The 20143-nt window shown below is 44.7% G+C and overlaps 1 protein-coding gene across 1 annotated transcript in view; it reads left to right on the forward strand.

Annotated features, from left to right (window-relative positions):
• Positions 1-19200, forward strand: part of LOC109882373 (plasma membrane calcium-transporting ATPase 3) — a 220816-nt gene extending 201616 nt beyond the window's left edge. Inside the window, exons 28-35 of the transcript XR_004205175.1 lie at positions 178-293; positions 769-836; positions 1058-1119; positions 2511-2704; positions 4591-4705; positions 14571-14783; positions 14940-15051; positions 18650-19200. The gene's annotated coding sequence lies outside the window, so the exon portion shown is untranslated. The remainder of the gene's footprint in view (positions 1-177; positions 294-768; positions 837-1057; positions 1120-2510; positions 2705-4590; positions 4706-14570; positions 14784-14939; positions 15052-18649) is intronic.
• Positions 19201-20143: the final 943 nt, after the last annotated feature.

Genomic DNA, 20143 nt, shown 5'->3' on the forward strand with positions numbered 1-20143 from the left:
GCGTTAGTAGTGTAAGGTAGCTAACAAGCTACTTCACATGTTTTTGTCATGTGAGTGAGGTAGATTGGCTCTCGCTCTCGCTCTCTCTCTCTCTCTCTCTCTCTCTCTATATATATATATATATATATATATATATATATATATATATATATTTGTGTGTGTGTGTGTACACCACAGACCCTGTCATGTTCCCTGGTGGAAGGTCTATATCTGCGTGAGGCTGACAGTATGCAGGAACTACTGTGTACTCCATCGCAACACCGCACCGACATACTGGCATGGATCTGTAGCAGGTAACACACTCAGTACTGCACCGACATACTGGCATGGATCTGTAGCAGGTAACACACTCAGTACTGCACTGATACTGGCATGGATCTGTAGCAGGTAACACACTCAGTACTGCACTGATACTGGCATGGATCAATAGGTAGGAGGTACTACACCCTCAGCTGTTTGTGCAGCTGTTCCAGGGCGGTGTGAGTGGACGCCGGTGGGGGGGGGGGGGGGTGAGTGGACGCCGGCGGGGGGGGGGGGGGGGGGTGAGTGGACGCTGGCGGGGGGGGGGGGTGGGGGTGTGTGTGAGTGGACGCCGGCGGGGGGGGGTGTGAGTGGACCCCGGCGGGGGGGAGGGTGAGTGGACGCCGGCGGGGGGGGGGGGTGTGAGTGGACGCCGGCACCAAACTGATATACTTTCTCCCGGTGGACCAAGTGAGTGTTCATGTTTAAAGTGGGCTGACCTCTCTCTCTCTCTCTCTCTCTCTGCAGCATCTGTCCATCTCTCGGTAAGAAACTGCCCTCACTCAGATCTAAAGACCCAATCTCCCTCAGCCAAGGTAAATATATATGCCTGGGTAAATTCCTATTGATTTCCAGCTAATGTTGATATGTCAGAAGGCGGTAGTGGACCGTGTGAGGAAGTGTGTCCTGTACATCATGTCCACCAGATGGTGTGCAGCACAATAAGGAGATGTTCACTGTCAACTTAACTGCTTCTGCTTACATACCGGTAAACATCAATATTTATTGTAACCTAATCTGTCTCTCTCTGACCTAGAGCTGGCAGTGTTTGGCCAGGAGATGATGCTGTGTAGAACAGACGACCTGGACCTGATCACGGTATGAAGGAAGGAAGGAAAGAAAAGAAAGGAGAGAGGGATGTAAATTTTAAATTGTGATGCTTTACTTTGAATGTTATTTTGAGGCCAACAGCAATGTTTCCATCTTGCGGTTCATGGGCGGCAGGGTAGCCTAGTGGTTAGAGTGTAGAGGTGGCAGGTAGCCTAGTGGTTAGAGTGTAGAGGTGGCAGGTAGCCTAGTGGTTAGAGTGTAGAGGTGGCAGGTAGCCTAGTGGTTAGAGTGTAGAGGTGGCAGGTAGCCTAGTGGTTAGAGTGTAGAGGTGGCAGGTAGCCTAGTGGTTAGAGTATAGAGGTGGCAGGTAGCCTAGTGGTTAGAGTATAGAGGTGGCAGGTAGCCTAGTGGTTAGAGTGTAGAGGTGGCAGGTAGCCTAGTGGTTAGAGCGTTGTGCTAGTAACCAAAAGGTTGCCAGTTCGAATCCCCGAGCCGACAAGGTACAAATCTGTCGTTCTGCCGCTGAACAAGGTAGTTAACCCACTGTTCCCCTGAACAAGGCAGTTAACCCACTGTTCCCCTGAACAAGGCAGTTAACCCACTGTTCCCCTGAACAAGGCAGTTAACCCACTGTTCCCCTGAACAAGGCAGTTAACCCACTGTTCCCCTGAACAAGGCAGTTAACCCACTGTTCCCCTGAACAAGGCAGTTAACCCACTGTTCCCCTGAACAAGGCAGTTAACCCACTGTTCCCCTGAACAAGGCAGTTAACCCACTGTTCCCCTGAACAAGGCAGTTAACCCACTGTTCCCCTGAACAAGGCAGTTAACCCACTGTTCCCCTGAACAAGGCAGTTAACCCACTGTTCCCCTGAACAAGGCAGTTAACCCACTGTTCCCCTGAACAAGGCAGTTAACCCACTGTTCCCCTGAACAAGGCAGTTAACCCACTGTTCCCCTGAACAAGGCAGTTAACCCACTGTTCCCCTGAACAAGGCAGTTAACCCACTGTTCCCCTGAACAAGGCAGTTAACCCACTGTTCCCCTGAACAAGGCAGTTAACCCACTGTTCCCCTGAACAAGGCAGTTAACCCACTGTTCCCCTGAACAAGGCAGTTAACCCACTGTTCCCCTGAACAAGGCAGTTAACCCACTGTTCCCCTGAACAAGGCAGTTAACCCACTGTTCCCCTGAACAAGGCAGTTAACCCACTGTTCCCCTGAACAAGGCAGTTAACCCACTGTTCCCCTGAACAAGGCAGTTAACCCACTGTTCCCCTGAACAAGGCAGTTAACCCACTGTTCCCCTGAACAAGGCAGTTAACCCACCGTTCCTAGGCCATTTGTTCTTAACTGACTTGCCTAGTTAAATAAAGGTGTGTATAACGTTCAGCGGTATATTATTCTGCTATATATTGTAACTGGCTGTATGCCTCCTCAGGGCCGGGCCTGCCCCCTGCGCCAGCTGTGGTTCCTGGAGCAGCTGCTTACTTTAGTGCCTGACTCCGTGGACAGCAGTGAGGACAGCAGGGCCGGAGGAGAGGGCCTACTGAAGGAACTCTTCTGTCCTGAAGCTCTGCCTCACCTGACACATGCTCTCACCCCTACTCTCAACCCCTGGCCCTCTGATATCAGGTACACACTCACCCCCTGGCCCTCTGATATCAGGTACACACTCACCCCCTGGCCCTCTGATATCAGGTACACACTCACCCCCTGGCCCTCTGATATCAGGTACACACTCACCCCCTGGCCCTCTGATATCAGGTACACACTCACCCCCTGGCCCTCTGATATCAGGTACACACTCACCCCCTGGCCCTCTGATATCAGGTACACACTCACCCCCTGGCCCTCTGATATCAGGTACACACTCACCCCCTGGCCCTCTGATATCAGGTACACACTCACTCCCTGGCCCTCTGATATCAGGTACACACTCACTCCCTGGCCCTCTGATATCAGGTACACACTCACCCCCTGGCCCTCTGATATCAGGTACACACTCACTCCCTGGCCCTCTGATATCAGGTACACACTCACTCCCTGGCCCTCTGATATCAGGTACACACTCACCCCCTGGCCCTCCGTGCTTCTACACCTGCATTGCTTGCTGTTTGGGGTTTTAGGCTGGGTTTCTGTACAGCACTTTGAGATATCAGCTGATGTACGAAGGGCTATATAAATACATTTGATTTGATTTGATATCACCCCCTGGCCCTCTGACATCACCCCCACACCAACCCCCTGGTCCTCTGACATCACCCCCAGGCCCTCTGACATCACCCCCACACCAACCCCCTGGCCCTCTGACATCACCCCCACACCAACCCCCTAGCCTTCTGACATCACCCCCACACCAACCCCCTAGTCCTCTGACATCACCCCCACACCGACCCCCCCCCCCCCCCCCCCATTGGCCCTCTGACAACACCCCCTGGCCCTCTGGCATCACCCCCTGGCCCACTAACATCAGGTACACACTCAGCCCCCTCTGGCCCACTAACATCAGGTACACACCAACCCCCTGGCCCACTAACATCAGGTACACACTCAACCCCCTGGCCCACTAACATCAGGTACACACTCAACCCCCTGGCCCACTAACATCAGGTACACACTCAACCCCCTGGCCCACTAACATCAGGTTCACACCAACCCCCTGGCCCACTAACATCAGGTTCACACCAACCCCCTGGCCCACTAACATCAGGTACACACCAACCCCCTGGCCCACTAACATCAGGTACACACCAACCCCCTGGCCCACTAACATCAGGTACACACCAACCCCCTGGCCCACTAACATCAGGTACACACCAACCCCCTGGCCCACTAACATCAGGTACACACTCAACCCCCTGGCCCACTAACATCAGGTACACACCAACCCCCTGGCCCACTAACATCAGGTACACACTCAACCCCCTGGCCCACTAACATCAGGTACACACTCAACCCCCTGGCCCACTAACATCAGGTTCACACCAACCCCCTGGCCCACTAACATCAGGTTCACACCAACCCCCTGGCCCACTAACATCAGGTACACACCAACCCCCTGGCCCACTAACATCAGGTACACACTCAACCCCCTGGCCCACTAACATCAGGTACACACCAACCCCCTGGCCCACTAACATCAGGTACACACTCAACCCCCTGGCCCACTAACATCAGGTACACACCAACCCCCTGGCCCACTAACATCAGGTACACACCAACCACCTGGCCCACTAACATCAGGTACACACCAACCCCCTGGCCCACTAACATCAGGTACACACCCAACCCCCTGGCCCACTAACATCAGGTACACACTCAACCCCCTGGCCCACTAACATCAGGTACACACCAACCCCCTGGCCCACTAACATCAGGTACACACCAACCCCCTGGCCCACTAACATCAGGTACACACTCAACCCCCTGGCCCACTAACATCAGGTACACACCAACCCTGGCCCCTTGGACATGTTTTAGTTTCCGGCCCAGTACTAACTCACCTGACCTCTCTCCAGGGGTGCCAGGAAGGGTCAGAGGGCACTACCCAGCAGGCCGAGGGGCGAGGAGGTTGCTGGTGTCACAGCCCTGCTGGAGTCCACTCACGCTGCCCTGGAACAGCTGCATGACCAGGTGAGGGGGGGTGTGTCTGATGTAATCCAGGGGAGAAGTTGTAATGACTTACGGTCACCTCCCAAATTATTGGCACCCTTGATAAGGATGAGAAGAAATGTACTTGACGAGGATAGGTGTCTAAATTGTAATGCTTTGCCCCCTTGTAATGATAACAGTACTGAGTCTAATGCTTTGTCCCCCCTTGTAATGATAACAGTACTGAGTCTAATGCTTTGTCCCCCCTCCCCTTGTAATGATAACAGTACTGAGTCTAATGCTTTGTCTCCCCTCCCCTTGTAATGATAACAGTACTGAGTCTAATGCTTTGTCCCCCCTTGTAATGATAACAGTACTGAGTCTAATGCTTTGTCCCCCCCCTCCCCTTGTAATGATAACAGTACTGAGTCTAATGCTTTGTCTCCCCCCCTTGTAATGATAACAGTACTGAGTCTAATGCTTTGTCCCCCCCCCTCCCCTTGTAATGATAACAGTACTGAGTCTAATGCTTTGTCCCCCCTTGTAATGATAACAGTACTGAGTCTAATGCTTTGTCCCCCCCTCCCCTTGTAATGATAACAGTACTGAGTCTAATGCTTTGTCTCCCCTTGTAATGATAACAGTACTGAGTCTAATGCTTTGTCTCCCCTCCCCTTGTAATGATAACAGTACTGAGTCTAATGCTTTGTCCCCCCTTGTAATGATAACAGTACTGAGTCTAATGCTTTGTCCCCCCTTGTAATGATAACAGTACTGAGTCTAATGCTTTGTCCCCCCTCCCCTTGTAATGATAACAGTACTGAGTCTAATGCTTTGTCCCCCCTTGTAATGATAACAGTACTGAGTCTAATGCTTTGTCTCCCCTCCCCTTGTAATGATAACAGTACTGAGTCTAATTCTTTGTCCCCCCTTGTAATAACAGTACTGAGTCTAATGCTTTGTCTCCCCTCCCCTTGTAATGATAACAGTACTGAGTATAATGCTTTGTCCCCCCTCCCCTTGTAATGATAAGAGTACTGAGTCTAATGCTTTGTCCCCCCTTGTAATGATAACAGTACTGAGTCTAATGCTTTGTCTCCCCTTGTAATGATAACAGTACTGAGTCTAATGCTTTGTCCCCCCCCTCCCCTTGTAATGACAACAGTACTGAGTCTAATGCTTTGTCTCCCCTTGTAATGATAACAGTACTGAGTCTAATGCTTTGTCCCCCCTTGTAATGATAACAGTACTGAGTCTAATGCTTTGTCCCCCCTTGTAATGATAACAGTACTGAGTCTAATGCTTTGTCCCCCCCTCCCCTTGTAATGATAACAGTACTGAGTCTAATGCTTTGTCCCCCCTTGTAATGATAACAGTACTGAGTCTAATGCTTTTTCCCCCCTGTAATGATAACAGTACTGAGTCTAATTCTTTGTCCCCCCTTGTAATGATAACAGTACTGAGTCTAATGCTTTGTCTCCCCTTGTAATGATAACAGTACTGAGTCTAATGCTTTGTCCCCCCTTGTAATGATAACAGTACTGAGTCTAATGCTTTGTCCCCCCTTGTAATGATAACAGTACTGAGTCTAATGCTTTGTCCCCCCCTCCCCTTGTAATGATAACAGTACTGAGTCTAATGCTTTGTCCCCCCTTGTAATGATAACAGTACTGAGTCTAATGCTTTGTCTCCCCTCCCCTTGTAATGATAACAGTACTGAGTCTAATGCTTTGTCCCCCCTCCCCTTGTAATGATAAGAGTACTGAGTCTAATGCTTTGTCCCCCCTTGTAATGATAAGAGTACTGAGTCTAATGCTTTGTCCCCCCCTTGTAATGATAAGAGTACTGAGTCTAATGCTTTGTCCCCCCTTGTAATGATAAGAGTACTGAGTCTAATGCTTTGTCCCCCCTTGTAATGATAACAGTACTGAGTCTAATGCTTTGTCCCCCCTTGTAATGATAACAGTACTGAGTCTAATGCTTTGTCGTCCCCCCCCTCCCCTTGTAATGATAACAGTACTGAGTCTAATGCTTTGTCCCCCCTCCCCTTGTAATGATAACAGTACTGAGTCTAATGCTTTGTCTCCCCTTGTAATGATAACAGTACTGAGTCTAATGCTTTGTCCCCCCTTGTAATGATAACAGTACTGAGTCTAATGCTTTGTCCCCCCTTGTAATGATAACAGTACTGAGTCTAATGCTTTGTCCCCCCTTGTAATGATAACAGTACTGAGTCTAATGCTTTGTCCCCCCTTGTAATGATAACAGTACTGAGTCTAATGCTTTGTCCCCCCTTGTAATGATAACAGTACTGAGTCTAATGCTTTGTCCCCCCTCCCCTTGTAATGATAACAGTACTGAGTCTAATTCTTTGTCCCCCCTTGTAATAACAGTACTGAGTCTAATGCTTTGTCTCCCCTCCCCTTGTAATGATAACAGTACTGAGTCTAATGCTTTGTCCCCCCTTGTAATGATGAGAGTACTGAGTCTAATGCTTTGTCCCCCCTTGTAATGATAACAGTACTGAGTCTAATGCTTTGTCCCCCCTTGTAATGATAACAGTACTGAGTCTAATGCTTTGTCCCCCCTTGTAATGATAACAGTACTGAGTCTAATGCTTTGTCTCCCCTCCCCTTGTAATGATAACAGTACTGAGTCTAATTCTTTGTCCCCCCTTGTAATAACAGTACTGAGTCTAATGCTTTGTCTCCCCTCCCCTTGTAATGATAACAGTACTGAGTCTAATGCTTTGTCCCCCCTCCCCTTGTAATGATAAGAGTACTGAGTCTAATGCTTTGTCCCCCCTTGTAATGATAAGAGTACTGAGTCTAATGCTTTGTCCCCCCTTGTAATGATAACAGTACTGAGTCTAATGCTTTGTCCCCCCTTGTAATGATAACAGTACTGAGTCTAATGCTTTGTCCCCCCTTGTAATGATAACAGTACTGAGTCTAATGCTTTGTCCCCCCTTGTAATGATAACAGTACTGAGTCTAATGCTTTGTCCCCCCTTGTAATGATAACAGTACTGAGTCTAATGCTTTGTCCCCCCTTGTAATGATAACAGTACTGAGTCTAATGCTTTGTCTCCCCTTGTAATGATAACAGTACTGAGTCTAATGCTTTGTCTCCCCTTGTAATGATAACAGTACTGAGTCTAATGCTTTGTCTCCCCTTGTAATGATAACAGTACTGAGTCTAATGCTTTGTCCCCCCTTGTAATGATAACAGTACTGAGTCTAATGCTTTGTCCCCCCTTGTAATGATAACAGTACTGAGTCTAATGCTTTGTCCCCCCTTGTAATGATAACAGTACTGAGTCTAATGCTTTGTCCCCCCTTGTAATGATAACAGTACTGAGTCTAATGCTTTGTCCCCCCTCCCCTTGTAATGATAACAGTACTGAGTCTAATGCTTTGTCTCCCCTTGTAATGATAACAGTACTGAGTCTAATGCTTTGTCCCCCCTTGTAATGATAACAGTGCTGAGTCTAATGCTTTGTCCCCCCTTGTAATGATAAGAGTACTGAGTCTAATGCTTTGTCCCCTCTTGTAATGATAACAGTACTGAGTCTAATGCTTTGTCCCCCCTTGTAATGATAACAGTACTGAGTCTAATGCTTTGTCCCCCCTCCCCTTGTAATGATAACAGTACTGAGTCTAATGCTTTGTCTCCCCTCCCCTTGTAATGATAACAGTACTGAGTCTAATGCTTTGTCTCCCCTCCCCTTGTAATGATAACAGTACTGAGTCTAATGCTTTGTCCCCCCTTGTAATGATAACAGTACTGAGTCTAATGCTTTGTCTCCCCTTGTAATGATAACAGTACTGAGTCTAATGCTTTGTCCCCCCCCCTTGTAATGATAACAGTACTGAGTCTAATTCTTTGTCCCCCCTTGTAATAACAGTACTGAGTCTAATGCTTTGTCTCCCCTCCCCTTGTAATGATAACAGTACTGAGTCTAATGCTTTGTCCCCCCTCCCCTTGTAATGATAAGAGTACTGAGTCTAATGCTTTGTCCCCCCTTGTAATGATAAGAGTACTGAGTCTAATGCTTTGTCCCCCCTTGTAATGATGAGAGTACTGAGTCTAATGCTTTGTCCCCACTTGTAATGATAACAGTACTGAGTCTAATGCTTTGTCCCCCCTTGTAATGATAACAGTACTGAGTCTAATGCTTTGTCCCCCCTTGTAATGATAACAGTACTGAGTCTAATGCTTTGTCCCCCCTTGTAATGATAACAGTACTGAGTCTAATGCTTTGTCCCCCCTAACCTTGTAATGATAACAGTACTGAGTCTAATGCTTTGTCTCCCCTCCCCTTGTAATGATAACAGTACTGAGTCTAATGCTTTGTCTCCCCTCCCCTTGTAATGATAACAGTACTGAGTCTAATGCTTTGTCCCCCCTTGTAATGATAACAGTACTGAGTCTAATGCTTTGTCTCCCCTTGTAATGATAACAGTACTGAGTCTAATGCTTTGTCCCCCCCCCCCTTGTAATGATAACAGTACTGAGTCTAATTCTTTGTCCCCCCTTGTAATGATAAGAGTACTGAGTCTAATGCTTTGTCCCCCCTTGTAATGATAAGAGTACTGAGTCTAATGCTTTGTCCCCCCTTGTAATGATAAGAGTACTGAGTCTAATGCTTTGTCCCCCCTTGTAATGATAACAGTACTGAGTCTAATGCTTTGTCCCCCCTTGTAATGATAACAGTACTGAGTCTAATGCTTTGTCCCCCCTTGTAATGATAACAGTACTGAGTCTAATGCTTTGTCCCCCCTTGTAATGATAACAGTACTGAGTCTAATGCTTTGTCCCCCCTTGTAATGATAACAGTACTGAGTCTAATGCTTTGTCCCCCCTTGTTATGATAACAGTACTGAGTCTAATGCTTTGTCCCCCCTTGTAATGATAACAGTACTGAGTCTAATGCTTTGTCTCCCCTTGTAATGATAACAGTACTGAGTCTAATGCTTTGTCCCCCCTTGTAATGATAACAGTACTGAGTCTAATGCTTTGTCCCCCCTTGTAATGATAACAGTACTGAGTCTAATGCTTTGTCCCCCCTTGTAATGATAACAGTACTGAGTCTAATGCTTTGTCCCCCCCCCTCCCCTTGTAATGATAACAGTACTGAGTCTAATGCTTTGTCCCCCCTCCCCTTGTAATGATAACAGTACTGAGTCTAATGCTTTGTCTCCCCTTGTAATGATAACAGTACTGAGTCTAATGCTTTGTCCCCCCTTGTAATGATAACAGTACTGAGTCTAATGCTTTGTCCCCCCTTGTAATGATAACAGTACTGAGTCTAATGCTTTGTCCCCCCTCCCCTTGTAATGATAACAGTACTGAGTCTAATGCTTTGTCTCCCCTCCCCTTGTAATGATAACAGTACTGAGTCTAATGCTTTGTCTCCCCTCCCCTTGTAATGATAACAGTACTGAGTCTAATGCTTTGTCCCCCCTTGTAATGATAACAGTACTGAGTCTAATGCTTTGTCTCCCCTTGTAATGATAACAGTACTGAGTCTAATGCTTTGTCCCCCCCCTTGTAATGATAACAGTACTGAGTCTAATGCTTTGTCCCCCCTTGTAATGATAACAGTACTGAGTCTAATGCTTTGTCTCCCCTCCCCTTGTAATGACAACAGTCCTGAGTCTAATGCTTTGTCTCCCCTTGTAATGATAACAGTACTGAGTCTAATGCTTTGTCTCCCCTTGTAATGATAACAGTACTGAGTCTAATGCTTTGTCCCCCCTTGTAATGATAACAGTACTGAGTCTAATGCTTTGTCTCCCCTTGTAATGATAACAGTACTGAGTCTAATGCTTTGTCCCCCCTTGTAATGATAACAGTACTGAGTCTAATGCTTTGTCCCCCCTTGTAATGATAACAGTACTGAGTCTAATGCTTTGTCTCCCCTTGTAATGATAACAGTACTGAGTCTAATGCTTTGTCCCCCCTTGTAATGATAACAGTACTGAGTCTAATGCTTTGTCTCCCCTTGTAATGATAACAGTACTGAGCCTTTTCTAGAATGTTGTCTGAGATTCTAGAACACAGTGGGAGGGATCTTAGACTATTACTCCATACAGAATCTCTCCAGATCCTTGTTATCCGTTGGCCATTGTAAAATGTTGATTTTTGTGGTCAATGAACCATTTCTGGGTGGATTTGATGTGTGCTTGGGGTTATTGTATTTCTGGAAGATACGCTTGGAAGTTAATTTTCAGCCTCCTAGCAGAGAGAACCAGGTTTTTGCTAAAAATGTCCTTGTACTGGTAAAGTTGATGATGGCATTGACGGTTCTCCAGTTCAGTTCGTCTTTAACCTGAGATTTAAGTTTTGTTCAATTTCATCCATAAGAATTTTTAGGAGTGCCAATCATTATTATTTTTACTTTGAGATAAAAAGTGTTACTTGTTTCAACAAAATCTTCCACTGCATATTAGTATGAAATGCTAGTCTTACCATTTTTTCTGAGCAATGTAGCTCAGTATTTGTATTTTATACATATTATAAATCATTTATTTTTCGCTTATTTTTTATCGAGGGTGTCAATAATTATGGAGGTGAAATTATTGTTTTACCTACAATGCCTTCAGACAGTGTTCATACCCCTCGACTTATTCCACATTTTACAGGCTGAATTCAAAATGGGTTAAATAGATTTGAAAAAGAATACCCCATATTGACAATTGAAACATGTTTTCAAATGGATTGAAAATGAAATACAGAAATCTGATTTACGTAAGTATTCACACCCCTGAGTCAATACGTGTTAGAATCACCTGGATTGTACAATATTTGCACATAATTATTTAAAAAATTCTTCAAGCTCTGTGAAGTTATTGATCATTGCTAGACAGACATGTTCAGGTTTTACCATAGCAACATTCAATGTTATCTTGGTAAGCGACTCCAGTGTATGTTGGGTCTTGTGTTTAAAGTTATTGTCTTGCTGAAAGGTGAATTCATCTCCCAGTGTCTGTTGGAAAGCAGACTGAACCAGGTTTTCCTCTAGGATTTGTCCAGTGCTTAGCTCTGTTCCGTAAATTTTTATCCTAAAAAATCCCTAGTCCTTGCTGATGACAAGCATACCCATAACCCATAACATGATGCCGCCATCACCATGCTTGATATGAAGAGTGTGTGGGGTACAGAAATTAGGTAGTCATTCAAAAATCATGTTAAACACTATTATTGCACACAGTGAGTCCATGTAACTTATTATGTGACTCGTTAAGCAAACTGACTCCTGAAACATGCAGCAATTTAAAAGATTTTACGGAGTTACAGTTCAAATAAGGAAATCAGTCCATTGAAATGCGTTTATTAGGTCCTAATCTATGGATTTCACATGATGGGAATGCATTCATTAGGTCCTAATCTATGGATTTCACATGATGGGAATGCATTCATTAGGTCCTAATCTATGGATTTCACATGATGGGAATGCATTCATTAGGTCCTAATCTATGGATTTCACATGATGGGAATGCATTCATTAGGTCCTAATCTATGGATTTCACATGATGGGAATGCATTCATTAGGTCCTAATCTATGGATTTCACATGATGGGAATGCATTCATTAGGTCCTAATCTATGGATTTCACATGATGGGAATGCATTCATTAGGCCCTAATCTATGGATTTCACATGATGGGAATGCATTCATTAGGCCCTAATCTATGGATTTCACATGATGGGAATGCATTCAATAGGTCCTAATCTATGGATTTCACATGATGGGAATGCATTCAATAGGTCCTAATCTATGGATTTCACATGATGGGAATGCATTCAATAGGTCCTAATCTATGGATTTCACATGATGGGAATGCATTCAATAGGTCCTAATCTATGGATTTCACATGATGGGAATGCATTCATTAGGTCCTAATCTATGGATTTCACATGATGGGAATGCATTCATTAGGTCCTAATCTATGGATTTCACATGATGGGAATGCATTCATTAGGCCCTAATCTATGGATTTCACATGATGGGAATGCATTCATTAGGCCCTAATCTATGGATTTCACATGATGGGAATGCATTCATTAGGTCCTAATCTATGGATTTCACATGATGGGAATGCATTCATTAGGTCCTAATCTATGGATTTCACATGATGGGAATGCATTCATTAGGTCCTAATCTATGGATTTCACATGATGGGAATGCATTCATTAGGCCCTAATCTATGGATTTCACATGATGGGAATGCATTCATTAGGCCCTCATCTATGGATTTCACATGATGGGAATGCATTCATTAGGTCCTAATCTATGGATTTCACATGATGGGAATGCATTCATTAGGTCCTAATCTATGGATTTCGCATCTGTTGGTCACAGATACCTTAACAAAAAGGTAGGGGCGTGGATCAGAAAACCAGTCAGTATCTGGTGTGACCACCATTTGCCTTATGCATTATGACACATCTTCTTCACATAGTTGATCAGGCTGTTGCCTGTGGAATGTTGTCCCACTCCTCTTCAAGGGCTGTGTGAAGTAGCTGGATATTGGCGGGAACTGGAACACGCTGTCATACACATCGATCCAGAGCATCCCAAACATGATGAGTATGCAGCCATGGAGAAACTGGGACGTTTTCAGCTTCCAGGAACTATAGATCCTTGCAACACGGGGTCGTGTATTATCACGCTGAAACGAGGGGATGGCGGCGGATGAATGGCGCGGGATGAATGGGGCCCCAGGATCTCGTCACGTTTTCTCTGTGCATTCAAATTGTCGTCGATTTTAAAATGCAATTGTGTTCATTGTCCGTAGCTTATGCCTGCCCATTCCATAACCCCACTGCAACCATGGGGCACTCTGTTCACAACGATGACATCAGCAAAACACTCGCCCACACGACGCTGTCTGATACAGTTGAAACAGGGATTCATCTGGGAAGAGAAGAGCACACTTCTCCAGCGTGCCAGTGGCCGTCGAAGATGAGCATTTGCCCACTGAAGTCGGTTACGACGCTGAACTGCAGTCAGGTCAAGACCCTGGTGAGGACGACGAGCATGCAGATTTCTGACCGTATGTGCAGAAGTTCTTTGGTTGTACAAACCCACAGTTTCATCAGCTGTCCGGGAGTCTGGTCTCAGACGATCACGCAGATGAAGAAACCGGATGTGAAGGTCCTAGGCTGGCGTGGTTACACATGGTCTGCAGTTGTGAGGCCGGTTGGACGTACTGCCAAATTCTCTAAAACAATGTTGGAGGCGGCTTATGGTAGAGAAATTAACATAAAATTCTACTGTAACAGCTCTGGTGGACATTCATGCCAGTTCTACGCTCCCTCGAGGCTTGAGACATCTGTGGCATTGTGTTGTGTGACAACTGCACATTTTATAGTGTCCTTTTATTTTTCCTCCAGCACAAGGTGCAACTGTGTAACGATCGTGCTGTTTAGTCAGCTTCTTGATATGCCACACCTGTCAGATAGCCAAGATAATCTAAGGAGAAATGCTCACTAACAGGGATGTAAACACATTTGTAAGAGGAATAAACTTTTTGTGCGTGTGGAACATTTCTGTGTTCTTTTATCTCAGATCATGAAACATGGGACCAACACTTCACGTTGTATTTATAGTTTTGTTCAGTATAGTTACAGTTACAGGCTTTCCATAACTAAGGGCTTGAATACTTATTGACTCAGCTTTTCAGCTTTAAATTTTTATTAATTTGTACAAATTTCAAAAAACAATTCCACTTTGACATTGTTGTATTGTGTGTAGATCAGTGACACAACATCAATTTAATCCATTTTAAATTCAGACTGTAACTGTACTTCCTGTACCTCTTGTTGCTCTATATCAGACCTCTTCTAAACTATAACTATAACTTGTAAAACACTTTGGAATAAAACAATTTTCTCTCCCAGTGTGTGTTCCTGCGTGGTGAGGAGGCCAGTCCTAGCCGGTTCTCTGTCTGCGCGTTACGCGTAGCTGTGTCTGATCTGGCCCAGATGATGAGTGTGTTCAGCCGTGTGTACGACACGGACTTCAGATCCTACTGCAGCAGAGACCCTCCCAGCCTCGGATCACACACACACATCTTCAGCAATGTCCATAGGTTGCTCACCGCCTGCAACACGGTACACACACAACGGCTCTGTGTTCCTCTGAGGGCTGACTGGGTTTTCATAGCATCTCTCTCTTTGTGTGTTAATTATTATATAAAGCATCCCTCTGTTTGAGCTAGTTGCATTCCATGCTAAGTAATTAAAATACTACAAAATGTCTGTCTCTAGGAGCTAGAGGTCCTGCAGCAGGTATCAGAGGTGTCTGTATGTCTGTCTGACACGGTGAATGAGGTACACTCGGACCCTTGCTACTGGAGTCACGGACACAAACGCACCCTCTGTGAGTATATACACACAGACCCTCGCCTTCACAAACACACCCTCTGTGAGTATATACACACAGACCCTCGCCTTCACAAACACACCCTCTGGGAGTATATACACACAGACCCTTGCCTTCACAAACACACCCTCTGTGAGTATATACACACAGACCCTCGCCTTCACAAACACACCCTCTGTGAGTATATACACACAGACCCTCGCCTTCACAAACACACCCTCTGTGAGTATATACACACAGACACTCGCCTTCACAAACACACCCTCTGTGAGTATATACACACAGACACTCGCCTTCACAAACACACCCTCTGTGAGTATATACACACAGACACTCGCCTTCACAAACACACCCTCTGTGAGTATATACACACAGACACTCGCCTTCACAAACACACCCTCTGTGAGTATATACACACAGACCCTCGCCTTCACAAACACACCCTCTGTATATACACACAGACACTCGCCTTCACAAACACACCCTCTGTGAGTATATACACACAGACCCTCGCCTTCACAAACACACCCTCTGTGAGTATATACACACAGACCCTCGCCTTCACAAACACACCCTCTGTGAGTATATACACACAGACCCTCGCCTTCACAAACACACCCTCTGTGAGTATATACACACAGACACTCGCCTTCACAAACACACCCTCTGTGAGTATATACACACAGACACTCGCCTTCACAAACACACCCTCTGTGAGTATATACACACAGACCCTCGCCTTCACAAACACACCCTCTGTGAGTATATACACACAGACACTCGCCTTCACAAACACACCCTCTGTGAGTATATACACACAGACCCTCGCCTTCACAAACACACCCTCTGTGAGTATATACACACAGACCCTCGCCTTCACAAACACCCTCTGTGAGTATATACACACAGACCCTCGCCTTCACAAACACACCCTCTGTGAGTATATACACACAGACACTCGCCTTCACAAACACACCCTCTGTGAGTATATACACACAGACCCTCGCCTTCACAAACACACCCTCTGTGAGTATATACACACAGACCCTGGCCTTCACAAACACACCCTCTGTGAGTATATACACACAGACCCTCGCCTTCACAAACACACCCTCTGTGAGTATATACACACAGACCCTCGCCTTCACAAACACACCCTCTGTGAGTATATACACACAGACACTCGCCTTCACAAACACACCCTCTGTGAGTATATACACACAGACCCTCGCCTTCACAAACACACCCTCTGTGAGTATATACACACAGACCCTCGCCTTCACAAACACACCCTCTGTGAGTATATACACACAGACCCTCGCCTTCACAAACACACCCTCTGTGAGTATATACACACAGACCCTCGCCTTCACAAACACACCCTCTGTGAGTATATACACACAGACCCTCGCCTTCACAAACACACCCTCTGTGAGTATATACACACAGACACTCGCCTTCACAAACACACCCTCTGTGAGTATATACACACAGACCCTCGCCTTCACAAACACACCCTCTGTGAGTATATACACACAGACCCTCGCCTTCACAAACACACCCTCTGTCATACATATATTATATATACACTACCAGTCCAAAGTTTGGACACACCTACTCATTCAAGGGTTTTTCTTTATTTTTACTATTTTCTACATTGTAGAATAATAGTGAAGACATCAAAACTATGAAATAACACACATGGAATCATGTAGTAACCAAAAAAGTGGAGGAGGTGTGTAGAGGTGTTTGCTGGTGACACTCAGGGATTTATTTAGAATCTCAAGGCACACTTAACCACTTCCACAGAACTATGCCATGATGTGGACTGCTGTTTCTCTTTGCTAATTTCAGATGTTCTTGCCTTAATATGGACGTGGTCTTTTACCAAATAGGGATATCTTCTGTATACCACCCCTACCTCGTCACAACACAACTGATTGGCTCAAATGCATTAAGAAGGAAAGAAATTCCACAAATTAACTTTTAACAAGGCACACCTGTTTATTGAAATGCATTCCATTTCACTTCCTCATGAAGCTGGTTGACAGAATGCCAAGAGTGTGCAAAGCTGTCAAGGCAAAGGGTAGCTATTTAGTTGCACATGTGTTATTTCATAGTTTTGATGTCTTCACTATTATTCTACAATGTAGAAAATAGTCACGATAAAGAAAAACCCTTGAATGAGTAGGTGTCCAAACTTTTGACTGGTAGTGTATTTACAGTTGAAGTTGAAAGTTTACATACACCTTAGCCAACTACATTTAAACTCAGTTTTTCACAAATCCTGACATTTAATCCGAGTAAAAAATCCCTGTTTTAGGTCAGTTAGGATCACCACTTTATTTTAAGAATGTGAAATGTCAGAATAATAGTAGAGAGAATGATTTATTTCAGCTTTTATTTCTTTCATCACATTCCCAGTTGGTCAGAAGTTTACATACACTCAGTTAGTATTTGGTATCATTGCCTTTTAAATTGTTTAACTTGGGTCAAACATTTCAGGTAGCCTTCCACAAGCTTTCAACAATAAGTTGGGTGAATTTTGGCCCATTCCTCCTGACAGATCTGGTGTAACTGAGTCAACTGTAGGCCTCCTTGCTCACACACGCTTTTTCAGGTCTGCCCACACATTTTCTATAGGATTGAGGTTAGGGCTTTGTGATGGCCACTTCAATACCTTGACTTTGTTGTTCTTAAGCCATTTTGCCACAACTTTGGAAGTATGCTTGGGGTCACTGTCCATTTGGAAGACTCATTTGCAACTAAGCTTCAACTTCCTGACTGATGTCTTGAGATGTTGCTTCAATATATCCACAATTTTCCTGCCGCATGATGCCATTTATTTTGTGAAGTGTACCAGTCCCTCCTGCAGCAAAGCACCCCCACAACATGATGCTGCCACCCCCATGCTTCACGGTAGGGATGGTGTTTTTCGGCTTGCAAGCCTCCCCTTTTTCCTACAAACATAACGATGGTCATTATGGCCAAACAGTTATATTTTTGTTTCATCAGACCAGAGGACATTTCTCCAAAAAGTACGGTCTTTGGACAGTACGCAAGTTGTTTGTACAAATGAACGTGGTACCTTCAGGTGTTTGGAAATTGCCCCGAAGGATGAACCAGACTTGTGGAGGTCTTGGCTGATTTCTTTTGATTTTCCCATGATGTCCATTAAAGAGGCACTGAGTTTGAAGGTAGGCCTTGAAATACATCCACAGGTACACCTCTAATTGACTCAAATTATGTCAATTAGCCTATCAGAAGCTTCTAAAGCCATGACATCATTTTCTGGAATTTTCAATGCTGTTTAAAGGCACAGTCAACTTAGTGTATGTAAACTTCTGACCCAATGGAATAGTAATACTGTGAATTCTAAGTGAAATAATCTGTCTGTGAACAATTGTTGGAAAAATTACTTGTGTCATGCACACAGTAGATGTCCTAACCGACTTGCCAAAACCATAGTTTGTTAACAAGAAATGTGTGGAGTGGTTGAAAAACTAGTTTTAATGACTCCAACATAAGTGTATGTAAACTTCCAACTTCAACTGTATATTGCTATTGAAGTTGACTGTGTGATTTTGTGTTACAGCCACCCAGTTGGAGGACCTTACCAAGAGATACACGGAATTCCTTTCTCTTCACCACGGAACGGATAGCAAGCTACCGCTAACCGAACCCTGAACTCCAGACTGAAGCTAGCAGGCTACCGCTAACCTTACCCTAAACTCTACAGACAACTATTAGCTTGCTACTGCTAACTCTCCATGATCACCACATGTAGTGTTAACTGTCCTGCATTTCAATGCTAAGGTTGTTCCAGTATCAGTGCTAACTGTTACTAGGGCAGTAGGCACATCATTATCTAGCTTGGCTTTCCATGTTCCCATCTTAGTTTTTTTAAAAATGACAATACACCTGAAATCACTGTTTTTGGAAATGTTTTAATGAGTGCACTATATAGGGTCCCATTTGGGACATCCACCACATCAAATATGTTTTGCTTTCTCAACACCAGACAACATTGTTTTATGTTGTCTGTGTGTGATATTTGTCTCTCTCTTGGTTGCAATGGGTCTCTTGAAAAAAATATTTTATCTCAATGAGACTAACCTGGATAAATAAAGGTTACTAGTTTCTGAAGTCCCATTTTATCTTTATTTAACTCGGCAAGTCAGTTAAGAACAAATTCTTATTTTCAATGGCGGCCAGTTAACCTTCCGGTTAACTGACTGTTCTGGGGCAGAATGACAGATTTGTACCCTGTCAGCTCGGGGGTTTGAACTTGCAACCTTCCGGTTACTAGTCCAACACTCTAACCATTAGGCTACCCTGCCGCCCCACATATGATATGTCGGAGGTGTGACTGCATTGGCGCTGTCAAACTCGGTGAGTGGCTGTTCAAGTGGTCATAGTCACAAAGCCACACCCATCCCACATACACTAGAAGTTCAGCCCAGGAAATGGGTCTCACAAAAACATCTGTAGAGTCTGAACAGTTTGGCCTACACACTAACCTCTATGGCAAGGTGAGACTCACCAACATGTACTGTTATTCTCTAGGACGCTCACAAGACCGGTACCAGTTTGGAAATGAAGTGTATATACAGTGCATTTTGGAAAGTATTCAGACCCCTTGACTTTTTTACACGTTTACATTACAGCCTTATTCTAAATGGATTCAAATTGTTTTTTAAAATCTCATTTTTAAAAAATCATTTTTTTACTAGGCCAGTCAGTTAAGAACAAATTCATATTTTCAATGAAGGCCTAGGAACAGTGGCTTAACTACCTTGTTCAGGGGCAGAACGACAGATTTTTACCTTGTCAGCTCGGGGATTCAATCTAGCAACTTTTCGGTTACTAGTCCAACACTAACCACTAGGCTACCTGCCACCCCAAATCAACTCAATACCCTGTGATGATGAAGCAAAAACAGGTTTTAAGGAAGTTAGCAAATTTATTAAAAGCTCATGTGTATCCTGTTTCCATTGATATCATTGAGTTGTTTCTACAACTTTATTAGAATCCACATGTGGTAAATTCAATTGATTGGACATTATTTGGAAAGGCACACACCTGTCTA

The sequence above is a fragment of the Oncorhynchus kisutch genome, linkage group LG24 (genome assembly GCF_002021735.2).
Source record: "Oncorhynchus kisutch isolate 150728-3 linkage group LG24, Okis_V2, whole genome shotgun sequence".
Taxonomy (NCBI): Eukaryota; Metazoa; Chordata; class Actinopteri; order Salmoniformes; family Salmonidae; genus Oncorhynchus; species Oncorhynchus kisutch.